Raw genomic sequence first — 9,280 nt, 5'->3', positions numbered from 1 at the left:
CAACAATGCACATCATTCAAATAAACGCGTGATCTTTCAATTAGCTTGTCGTGAGTGTCAATGGTTGTGTACATTTTCCAAATCACTGAAGTAACATGAAATATATCTATTACATTGAACTAGTCATTGAACGGAGTTAATAATACCGTAACGACTTTTGACCAGAAGGGTCCAATGCCATTACATTTTAAAAATATTTTCACAAAAGTAATTTCTGTTCCGTTGCCGGACGCGGTGAACTCGTTAAAATGAACGGATCGACAGCTCTGATTCCACTTGCTGTTTATTTCTCTCTTCCCATATTCACAGTCCCCCTGGTTGTATTTCCGCGCTCACTGGGGTTTTACGACGCGAAATTTGGGGATTAAATGGGAGCCGTTCAGCGCCGACCTGTTGTCCACCGGGTTTCTGCCCCACAGCCCCTGAGCCCCGCTCCTGACGCCGGTCCCGGGACCCGACCCTTTTACACACCCGGAACGGAACCGGAGCAGATTCGCAGCCATTGGTCTTCCTCCCAATAAGGCCCGAAGAAAGGATAAAGTTTCTTCGTGAATTTATTCCCAGTGAAGGTGTGCAGATGGGACTTGGTGGCCGCGTCGTAAAATGAAACTGTCCCGGACTCGTAACTGAGATAAACTCCCACCCTCCCGGGGATGGGACGGGCGGGGAGAGGGGAGGTATCTGCATCAAACCTGTCATCCAACCGCTTGATGCTCCAGACACCAGTGTCCGGGGTCAGTACGACCCCTCCCTCCCTCTCCACAGACTCTGCGGCGACTCCCAGACACCACAACCGACTCCCCACCACCTCCACCTCCCAGTAATGTCTCCCCGATGTGAATCCCTCCGATCCCAGCACACAATCATAGACTGTAAACCTCTTCCCGGTGTCAGGGAGACTCCTCCGGGTCCCGGTCCGTCTCACCCTCTTCCGATTCTCAGACACCTCGACCCCCGGACCCGCTGTTTCCACATCCAGGATGACGGAGACTGGGGGGAGAAGCAGAGAATCAGAGAGTCCCCGGGGGTCGGGGGGAGACTCGGGCAGCGCGGCCCCGGGACCGGGGGAGAGGCCACTCGGCCTCAGGCACAGGCGGGCGGACAACTGAAACCCTGCCCGGGGTTTCACCCACAACCACATCGGGTGGACAACAGACATCTCCCCCGGAGTTTTTAATCCAGAGATGACGAGGAAATTTTGTGAGGTGGGGGAGGGTGGACGGTGAGCACGAGTGTGGAGAGTGAGGAGGATTGCGAGATTACGGTGGTGAAGGAGAAACGAAGGGGGGGGGGGTACTCATATATGGAGGCAGATCGGAGCAAGAGGATATTGAGGTTAGCGGTAATTTGAGTTGTTAAAGAGGAGGTAGAGGTGCGTGGCGGGGTCGTCATGATCACAGTAAAAGGGGGCAGACACGGGGGACCAGATGACCTGTCCCTGTTTCTTTGAGTGGAGGGCGAGGGAGACGGAGGGGTGGCATGGACCATGGAAGGAAGCAGAGGTTGAATGATCAGGTGATGGACAGAATGGGTGGAGACTTGTGGTTGTGGGGTCGTTGAAAGAGAGCGGATTCACGGGTGGATTTCATGGGTGTGTACAACTAACACACTGACCTGATTGTGAACCAATATATGAACTTCACTGAGGGACTTGACAATGTTCTGTGTGCAAGGCTGGTCCAGAAAGCGAAGGCAGGTGGGATCGAAGGCAAGCTGGTGAAATGAATCCACAAAGTGGCTTGGTGGTTGAAGGTAGCGGTAGAAGGATGATTTTTCTGCTTGGAGGTCTGTGGCTGGTGGTGTGCAGCAGAGATCGGTGCTGCAACCTTTGCTGTTTATGTTATATGATCATGGCTTGGATGTGAATGTGGGAGGTGTGATTAGTAAGTTTGGGGAGGAAGCAAAATTGTGGATAGTGGGGAAGGTTGTCAAAGTCTGCAGCAGGATGCAGGGTAATTATCTAAACCTAACACCGATTTCCATGAAACTTTTCCCATTAGCACGGAAGGGATGACGGTGAGCAAGGTGGGCTTAAAATTGTCGCGCTATCGTGTACCGTTTTGGCTGTAGGTCAAACGAAAGGTTTAGTACATAGATTTACACTGAAAGTGGGTGATATCTGGAACATGCTTCAGAGGAGGTGGTGGAGTGAGATATAATCAATATATTGGAGGTACTTAAGTAGGTGAATGCCGATGTAATGTGGGAGAAGAATGCCGATAGAATGTGGGCAAATCGATTAGTATAGCTGGGGAAAAGATGGTCATGGACACGATGGGCAGAAGGGCCAGACTCTGTAATGTACAACCATGGCTCTCAGCTCCAAGAGCACTGAACGATTGAGTCTCCACAGCCACCAGTGCAGGGTCGTTCCCCAGTCTCTGCGTGCAGTAATGTCTCCTTATCTCTGTGCTACGCGGTGTAGCCCACATTTTGAGAGTGCCCACTCTCCAGACCCCTTTGACAGGGGAACCATCCTCCCTGCATTCAGCCCACTGAGCCCAGTAAGAACTCTGTGTTTCACTGGGATCTCCTCTAATACACCCAAACACTCGAGTACACAGGCCTAGTCTACTCAATCTCACCCTGCACAGCAAAATCATTGTCCCAGGCACGTATTGTTAATCTTTGCTGCATTTCCTCTGTGTCAAGTCTGTCAATTTATCAGTGCACAGGAGGAAAGGAACTTCAGTCTGAAGAAGGGTCTCGACCCGAAACATCACCCATTCCTTCTCTCTCGAGATGCTGCTTGACCTGCTGAGTTACTCCAGCATTTTGTGAATAAATACGTTCGATTTGTACCAGCATCTGCAGTTTTCTTCTTATACAAGAAAACAAGAGCAAGATTAGGATCCGCTCCTCAGGCTTGCCCCTCTATTCAATGTGATCATGGCTGATCTAAGCTGGCACCAATTCCTCTTCTGTGCGAGTTCCCCATAATCTTATATTTTCGATCTATCAAATATTTATTTGTAGCCAAGTTGCACGTATCCAACAACTCAGCTTTTTACCACCACCCTGGGCACAACATGCCAGATATTCACTGCCCTCCGAGAGATGCAACTTCTACACACCTCATGGGAGGCCGCTCTGGAAGGTTGGATCTCATGGAATCCGGGGTGAACTAGCGGATGGAACACAACATTACCTGAAGGTCGCAGACAGAGGATGTTGGTAGAGGGTTGTTTTTCAGACTGGAGACAGAGCCCACTGTTGTTCCTTATTTATATACACGATTGGGTGTGTATGTAGGTTGCAAGGTTTGTCAGTTTGCAGATGGAAGTAAAATTGGTGACATTGTGGAGAGTGAAGAATGTTACCTGAGAGTAAATGGGATACCTGTGAACTGGGCCAATGGGCTCAGGAACGGCAGGTGGAATTTATTCATGTGAAGGTGAGGTGATGCACTTTGCTGAGACAAACCAGGGCAGGACATACACAGTAAACTGGGAGCTTTATAGAACGGAGAGATGTCGGTGTGCAGGTACACAGTGCCATGGAAGATGCAACGGTGACAGGCAGGGAGGTGAAGAATGTGTTTGTCGCTCATGCTTTCATAGGTCAGGATATTTAATACAGCATTTGACACAATTAGGTTGTTTGTAAATTGGAGAGGGTGCAAAAGGATTTACGACAATTTCATCAGGTCTGAAGGGAGACGTTGGACAGGCAGGGACATTTGTCTTTGGAGCCCATCAGGGTGCTTTAAGAGTTGGGTATCAGATCTATATAAGGTGCACAGATGAGGTGAATAGCCGCAGTATTTTACCCAAGGTAGGAGAGTCTAAACCTAGAGTGCATCAGTTCAAGGTGAGAGTGGAAACAGTAAAAAGGAGCAGCTTTTTCAGTCAATGCGTTGTGTATGTACGGAACGAACTGACAGAGGAAATGGTGGAGGGAGGTACAATGACGACCTTTTACAGACAGTTGGGTGGATACGTGGATAACAAAGACTTGGAAGAATATGTGTCAGACTCAGGCAAGTGGGACAAGCTCGGTTGGGCAACTTGGTTGGCATGGTCATGTCGAGTCAAAGGGCCTGTTTCTGTGTGACACAGCTCTTTGACTCTGTGATGCTTTTCGGCAGCTATGTTTGGTGGTAGATCAAATCTTCAATTTCCCTTCAGTCCAAAATACCATTAATGCTTGCATCTACGCATTACTTAAAGATGTCAGAAACAAAAACAATGAAAAAGGTATAAGCTTTACCTTGCTTGATGGCATCAGATGCTTCTGCCAATACTGTGTTGTACAAAAAAGGAGTTTCAAACTTTTCAATCAGCAAGTTACCATCTACCACCAACTGTGGTTTGGCTTCATCACCAACTCTGCAAATATTTAACAGCTGGTTATAAACTGAGCGTTAGAAATATATAGGGCTGTTCAACAAAATCTTACAATATTTCCATCAAGAGCATGTCCCACCTTCGATTGCGACCAGCTTCCTCCTGAAATAAATAAAACACAAATCTCAATTGACTGAGATGGACCGTCCTCATCCCGACAGCGGGAATTTCTCCACATTTTTACAACCCTCCGATAATTCCCATTTCCCAACTCTTATCACCACTGTCATGCAGATAGAAAGCGGACATTGCCGTCGAGACGTAAAACGTTGGGGAAAAGCACAAGGAATGTTCATGAGAATGACGCCATAACTGAGAGGATGGAACTCAATGCAAAGACTGGGCAGGTCGTGAGATTTTATCTGGGGATGATGTCAGGAGTGAAGAGATAGGATTTAAGTTTATCGGTGGATTTAAATGGGTGAGGATGAAATAATTTCTCTAATCGATGGGAGAGCAAAAATCAAAGCTGAAATGTAACGCGGTCTTCAACAAATACTGAAAGGAATGCAGTCATGAGAACATGGATCTCACTTGCATTGGAGGGACTGAAGCCAACAGCAGAGATAATTTAAGGGCGATCGGGATAATCACGTGAGCACTCCTGGAATTCAGGGTATTGTTACCGGGTGTGGTGAGTAGATGGAAGGGATGTTGAGTGGAGCTGAAATCTTGACCGGATAGGATGGGCCAAATGGCATGTCTATGATGTAGAATGGGATGTCATTCCAGGGTGAACAAAGGTGGGTAAAACAAACAGAGCAAGTTCCCCCAAGGTGACCGCCCACTGCTGATGGGAACCGGACATAGAAGATCAATCTGCTGTGTGCGCCACGTTCTAGATTTCAATGTTAATCCCCACAATGTGGTCATGGCTGATCTAGCCCAGGACTAAACTACTCCGCTTTGTCCCATTCCCTTTCATTTCAGTTCACCGAATTTTCAAAAATGTATCTTCCTCTGGTATAAATACGTCTAACAGGTTAAACCTCTCAGAGTCTCTTGGTTGGAGAGTCCCAAAGATTTACAGCCCTCTGTCCATTCGTGGCCCTTGGGATCAGATATAGGATCACCTGTCGTAGTTCTGAACTCCACAGAATACAAACACCTCTCTACATTCCGGCCAGGAAGTCCCGAGATCCCATAGATTATGCGGGAGGCCAATTAGTTTGGGAACAACAACAACTGGAATAGATGAAACATTTACCCCATTCTGAATTACTAGAAAATACAGCATTCATTTCATAAATGTCACCCACCATTTTGTGACTGCACTTTCACTTCGCCAGACAGTAGTGAAACCCCTCACCTTCAGAAACACCACACTGTCCTTTTGATCCATCTGTTGCTGCAATTTAAAGAATTCCTCCTGAATGGAATTTAAATTCTCCTTAATTTCTTGAAGATTTTTCTCCATTACATTTAGAATCTTCTTCTCTTCCTCCCGGATATCTGCCAGTACGCGCTGCTCGTTCTCAGTGAGAATCTGGTGCAGTTCAGCAAACTGGGATGTGATCTTAGACTGAAGGTTGTGTGACTGTTCCTGTGAAATGAAAGGTGAAGAGCAATATTTCCTCAATATCTCAAAGTGTGGAGTTGTGCATTTTTGGCATAGGTTATTTTCTAGATGGGGTGAGAATCCAGAAAACGGAGGTGCAAAGGGACTTGGGAGTGCTGGTGTTGGATTCCCAAAAAGTTAATCTGAAAGTTGAATCGATAGTAAGGAAAGCAAACTCAGTGCCAGCATTTATTTCAAGAGGGCTTGTATGCAAAAATAGGGTTGTAATGTTGAGGCTCCATAAGGCGCTGGTAAGGCCGCATTTGTAATATTGTGAGCAATTTTGGGCACCTTATCTGTGGAAAATGTGCTGGCTCTGGAGAGGGTCCAGAAGAGGTTTACAAGAATGAGCCCAGGAATTAGTGGGTTAACCTATGATGAGCGTTTGTCAGCACTGGGCCAGTACTCGCTGAAGTTTCGGAGAATGAGGGGGACCTAATTGAAACATACAGAATAGTGAAAGGCTTGGGTAGAATGGGTGTGGAGAGGATGTTTCCTCTAGTGGGAGAATCCAGGACTCAAAGTCATAGCCTCAGAATTAAAGGACGTTCTTTTAGGAAGATGAAGAGAAATTTCTTTGGTTTGAGGGTGGTGGATTTGTGGAATAGTTTGCCACAGACGGCTATGTATATTTTTAAGGCAAAGATAGATAGATTCTTGATTAGTACAGGTGTCAGAGATTATGGGGAGAAGGCAGAATGGGGTTAGGAGGGAGAGATAGGTCAGCCATGATTGAATGGTGGCGTGATGGGCCGAATGGCCTCATTCTACTCCTGTTCCTTATGAATTTAATTCCCTGCTGCCTATTCCTTTTCACGTACCCATTAATTCTCATTCATCCACCCACCACCCACATTCGCAGGGATAATTTACAGTCACCGATTGACCATTGAACCAGCTTGTATTGGGGACCAAAGATACTAGAGGAGCAAGATAGACCACTCGACTCTAAAAACTGTAGTAGGTCATGGGTAAATTTCGGCGCCATTTTAGTAAGCAGATTCTGTGTGCCAGACTGGGCTGTGTTCACAACTGTCTGCGATTTCTTCGCATATAAAATGTTTGAAAAACAATTATTTCTTTTAAGCTTCTTGGATAAGTTGATAGTTGACATTTATAGCTATATCTTGACGAGTTGCTGCTTCGTGATCTTTAAACTTTGGATGTTACTGGTTGATTATTTGCACTAGAGATCCACTCTGTCTGTATCTGGCCAATTGATCATATTTAATGAACTGTTCTTCTTTGCTTTCTCTGTTAATTTTAATTTCACCTCCATGAGCTATATCTCTTTTTGTTTTGTTTTTAAAAATCACGGAAGCAGAGATTAGGCATTAGCAAACAATAGAACTCTACTGTATCCACAATATAATCGAAAAGACATTGAACTTTATACTTAGAGCCAAGAAAATTTGAATTGGTGAATTGATCAGTTAAAAACCCTTGACAGCCACTAAAATGACCAATGCTGCCTGACATGATACAGAAGCTTGAATCCAATTCAAATACTCAGTGTTGGAGTAAGTGACCGGGTCAGGCAGCATCTCTGGAGAAAAAGGATGGGTGATGTTTCATGTTGGGACCCTTCTTCAGACAAGGGGGTGGGGAGGTGATGTGCTGGAAAAGTCATGACCTGATCATTTCATTGGTTAGCTGATATGCGAAACAGTGCAACCCTGTATATCTCGCACACAAAATGACGTAAATCTTACCATGAATGACAGAAATAAAAAGTGTTATCCTTGTTTATGAAGTGCATTTTTGAATGATGTAAAATCGGGTTTTGCTTACTAAAATGGCGGACGTTCCTCTCCGTTTCGCACTACACTTCAGTATTCGCGATTTCGACGGAGTGGTTCATCTTGCTCCTCTAGTATGTTTGTTGGGGACGTGGAAGGAATCCGACGCGGTCACAGGGAGAAGGCGTGAACCACACGGGCAGCGCCCGAGGTCAGGATCGAACCCGCTCACCAGAACTAGGAGACAGCAGCACTACTTGTGTCACTGCGCTGCCCTGTTATTACACGCATCACAGGGATCAAACCTGCACAAGATCAGGAAATCGAAACTTAAAAGCCTCACCAGAACTCCAGAAATCTTCTCTTTCTGTTGCTGCTCCATTTGCTGGATCCCTGATTTATCTTTTGTGAGAGACTGGATGGAAGATTTCACCTGCCCCTCCGATTGTGTTTGAAAATCAAAGAATAAAAGTGTTACACTATAAAGACGGAATCAAACAATAATTGACTAAAAATGCTGGAGTAACTCAGCGGGTCAGGCAGCATCTCTGGAGAGAAGGAATGGGTGGTGTTTCGGGGTCGAGACCCTTCTTCAGACTGACATTCCTTCTCTCCAGAGATGCTGCACGTCCCACTGAGTTACTCTAGCATTTTGTGTATATCTTTGGTTTTAACCAGCATCTGCAGATTCTTCATACACATAGGAATTAAACAATGATGGGATCAAAATCTGTTTGCTTTTACCTTGTAATTTTCAGCAGCTTCATCTACCAGCATGATGCGGTGGTCTCTGTGTTCCCGCCCACCAGCACAAATCACACAGATCAGCTTCTTGTCAGTTTCACAAAACAGCTTCAGTTCTTCCTGATGTTCCTCGCAGTGAAGTTTACTTTCCTTCTCTGTCCGATTCAGGCTCAGTGTTCGAGCTTTCTCAGCCAGTCTCGCCAAGGCCCGACTAACCCCGAGGGTGCGGTCTGTAAACACCTCTCTACATTCCGGGCAGGAGTTTCTCTCCTCCCTGTCCCAACTCTGTGTGATACAGGAGCGGCAGAAGTTGTGCCCGCACTCCAGTGACACTGGATCGGTGAAGAAATCCAGGCAGATGGGACAAACTGCCTCCTCGGTCCAACTCTCGACCTGGTCTTTCGAAGCCATTTTAACTCCGGAGTTATTTAACTCCGCCTCTTCCTGGTTCAAAACGCATTCCCTTTCGCGCAGCTGCTGATCAAAGATACTAGAGGAGCAAGATAGACCACTCGACCCTTGAAACCGTAGTAGGTCATGGTGGCATTTTAGTAGCAGAAACTTGCAGAAACATTTAAAAAGAAAAATAACTAAAATCTGTGAATTGATAGATGAGATATATTCTGCATTTTAATGGCAGGGGGATGGGAGCTGGAGCAGAGAGACAGAGGGGTGTAAAATGAGGGTAGAAGCATCAGGTAGCAAGGTGAAAAGTAAAAGTGGCAGGCAGACAAATCCAGGGCAAAAATCAAAAAGGGCCACTTTTCAACATAATCGTACAAGGGGTAAGAGAGTTGTAAAAACAAGCCTGAAGGCTTTGTGTCTCAATGCAAGGAGTATACGTAATAAGGTGGATGAATTAAATGTGGAGATAGTTATTAATGATTATGATA

At 45.9% G+C, this 9,280-nt stretch overlaps 1 pseudogene across 1 annotated transcript; it reads right to left on the bottom strand.

Moving 5' to 3' along the window:
* LOC144603128 (zinc-binding protein A33-like) lies at nucleotides 1–9,280 on the bottom strand (annotated as a pseudogene). Its single transcript, XR_013548546.1, has 6 exons — nucleotides 8,389–9,280; nucleotides 7,987–8,086; nucleotides 5,656–5,889; nucleotides 4,426–4,448; nucleotides 4,210–4,328; nucleotides 1–990 (listed from the first exon to the last, which is right to left on the bottom strand). The product of XR_013548546.1 is annotated as a zinc-binding protein A33-like (transcript).

Source organism: Rhinoraja longicauda, chromosome 19 (genome assembly GCF_053455715.1).
Source record: "Rhinoraja longicauda isolate Sanriku21f chromosome 19, sRhiLon1.1, whole genome shotgun sequence".
Classification (NCBI taxonomy): domain Eukaryota; kingdom Metazoa; phylum Chordata; class Chondrichthyes; order Rajiformes; family Arhynchobatidae; genus Rhinoraja; species Rhinoraja longicauda.
This window is presented reverse-complemented; position numbering and strand designations above follow the sequence as displayed.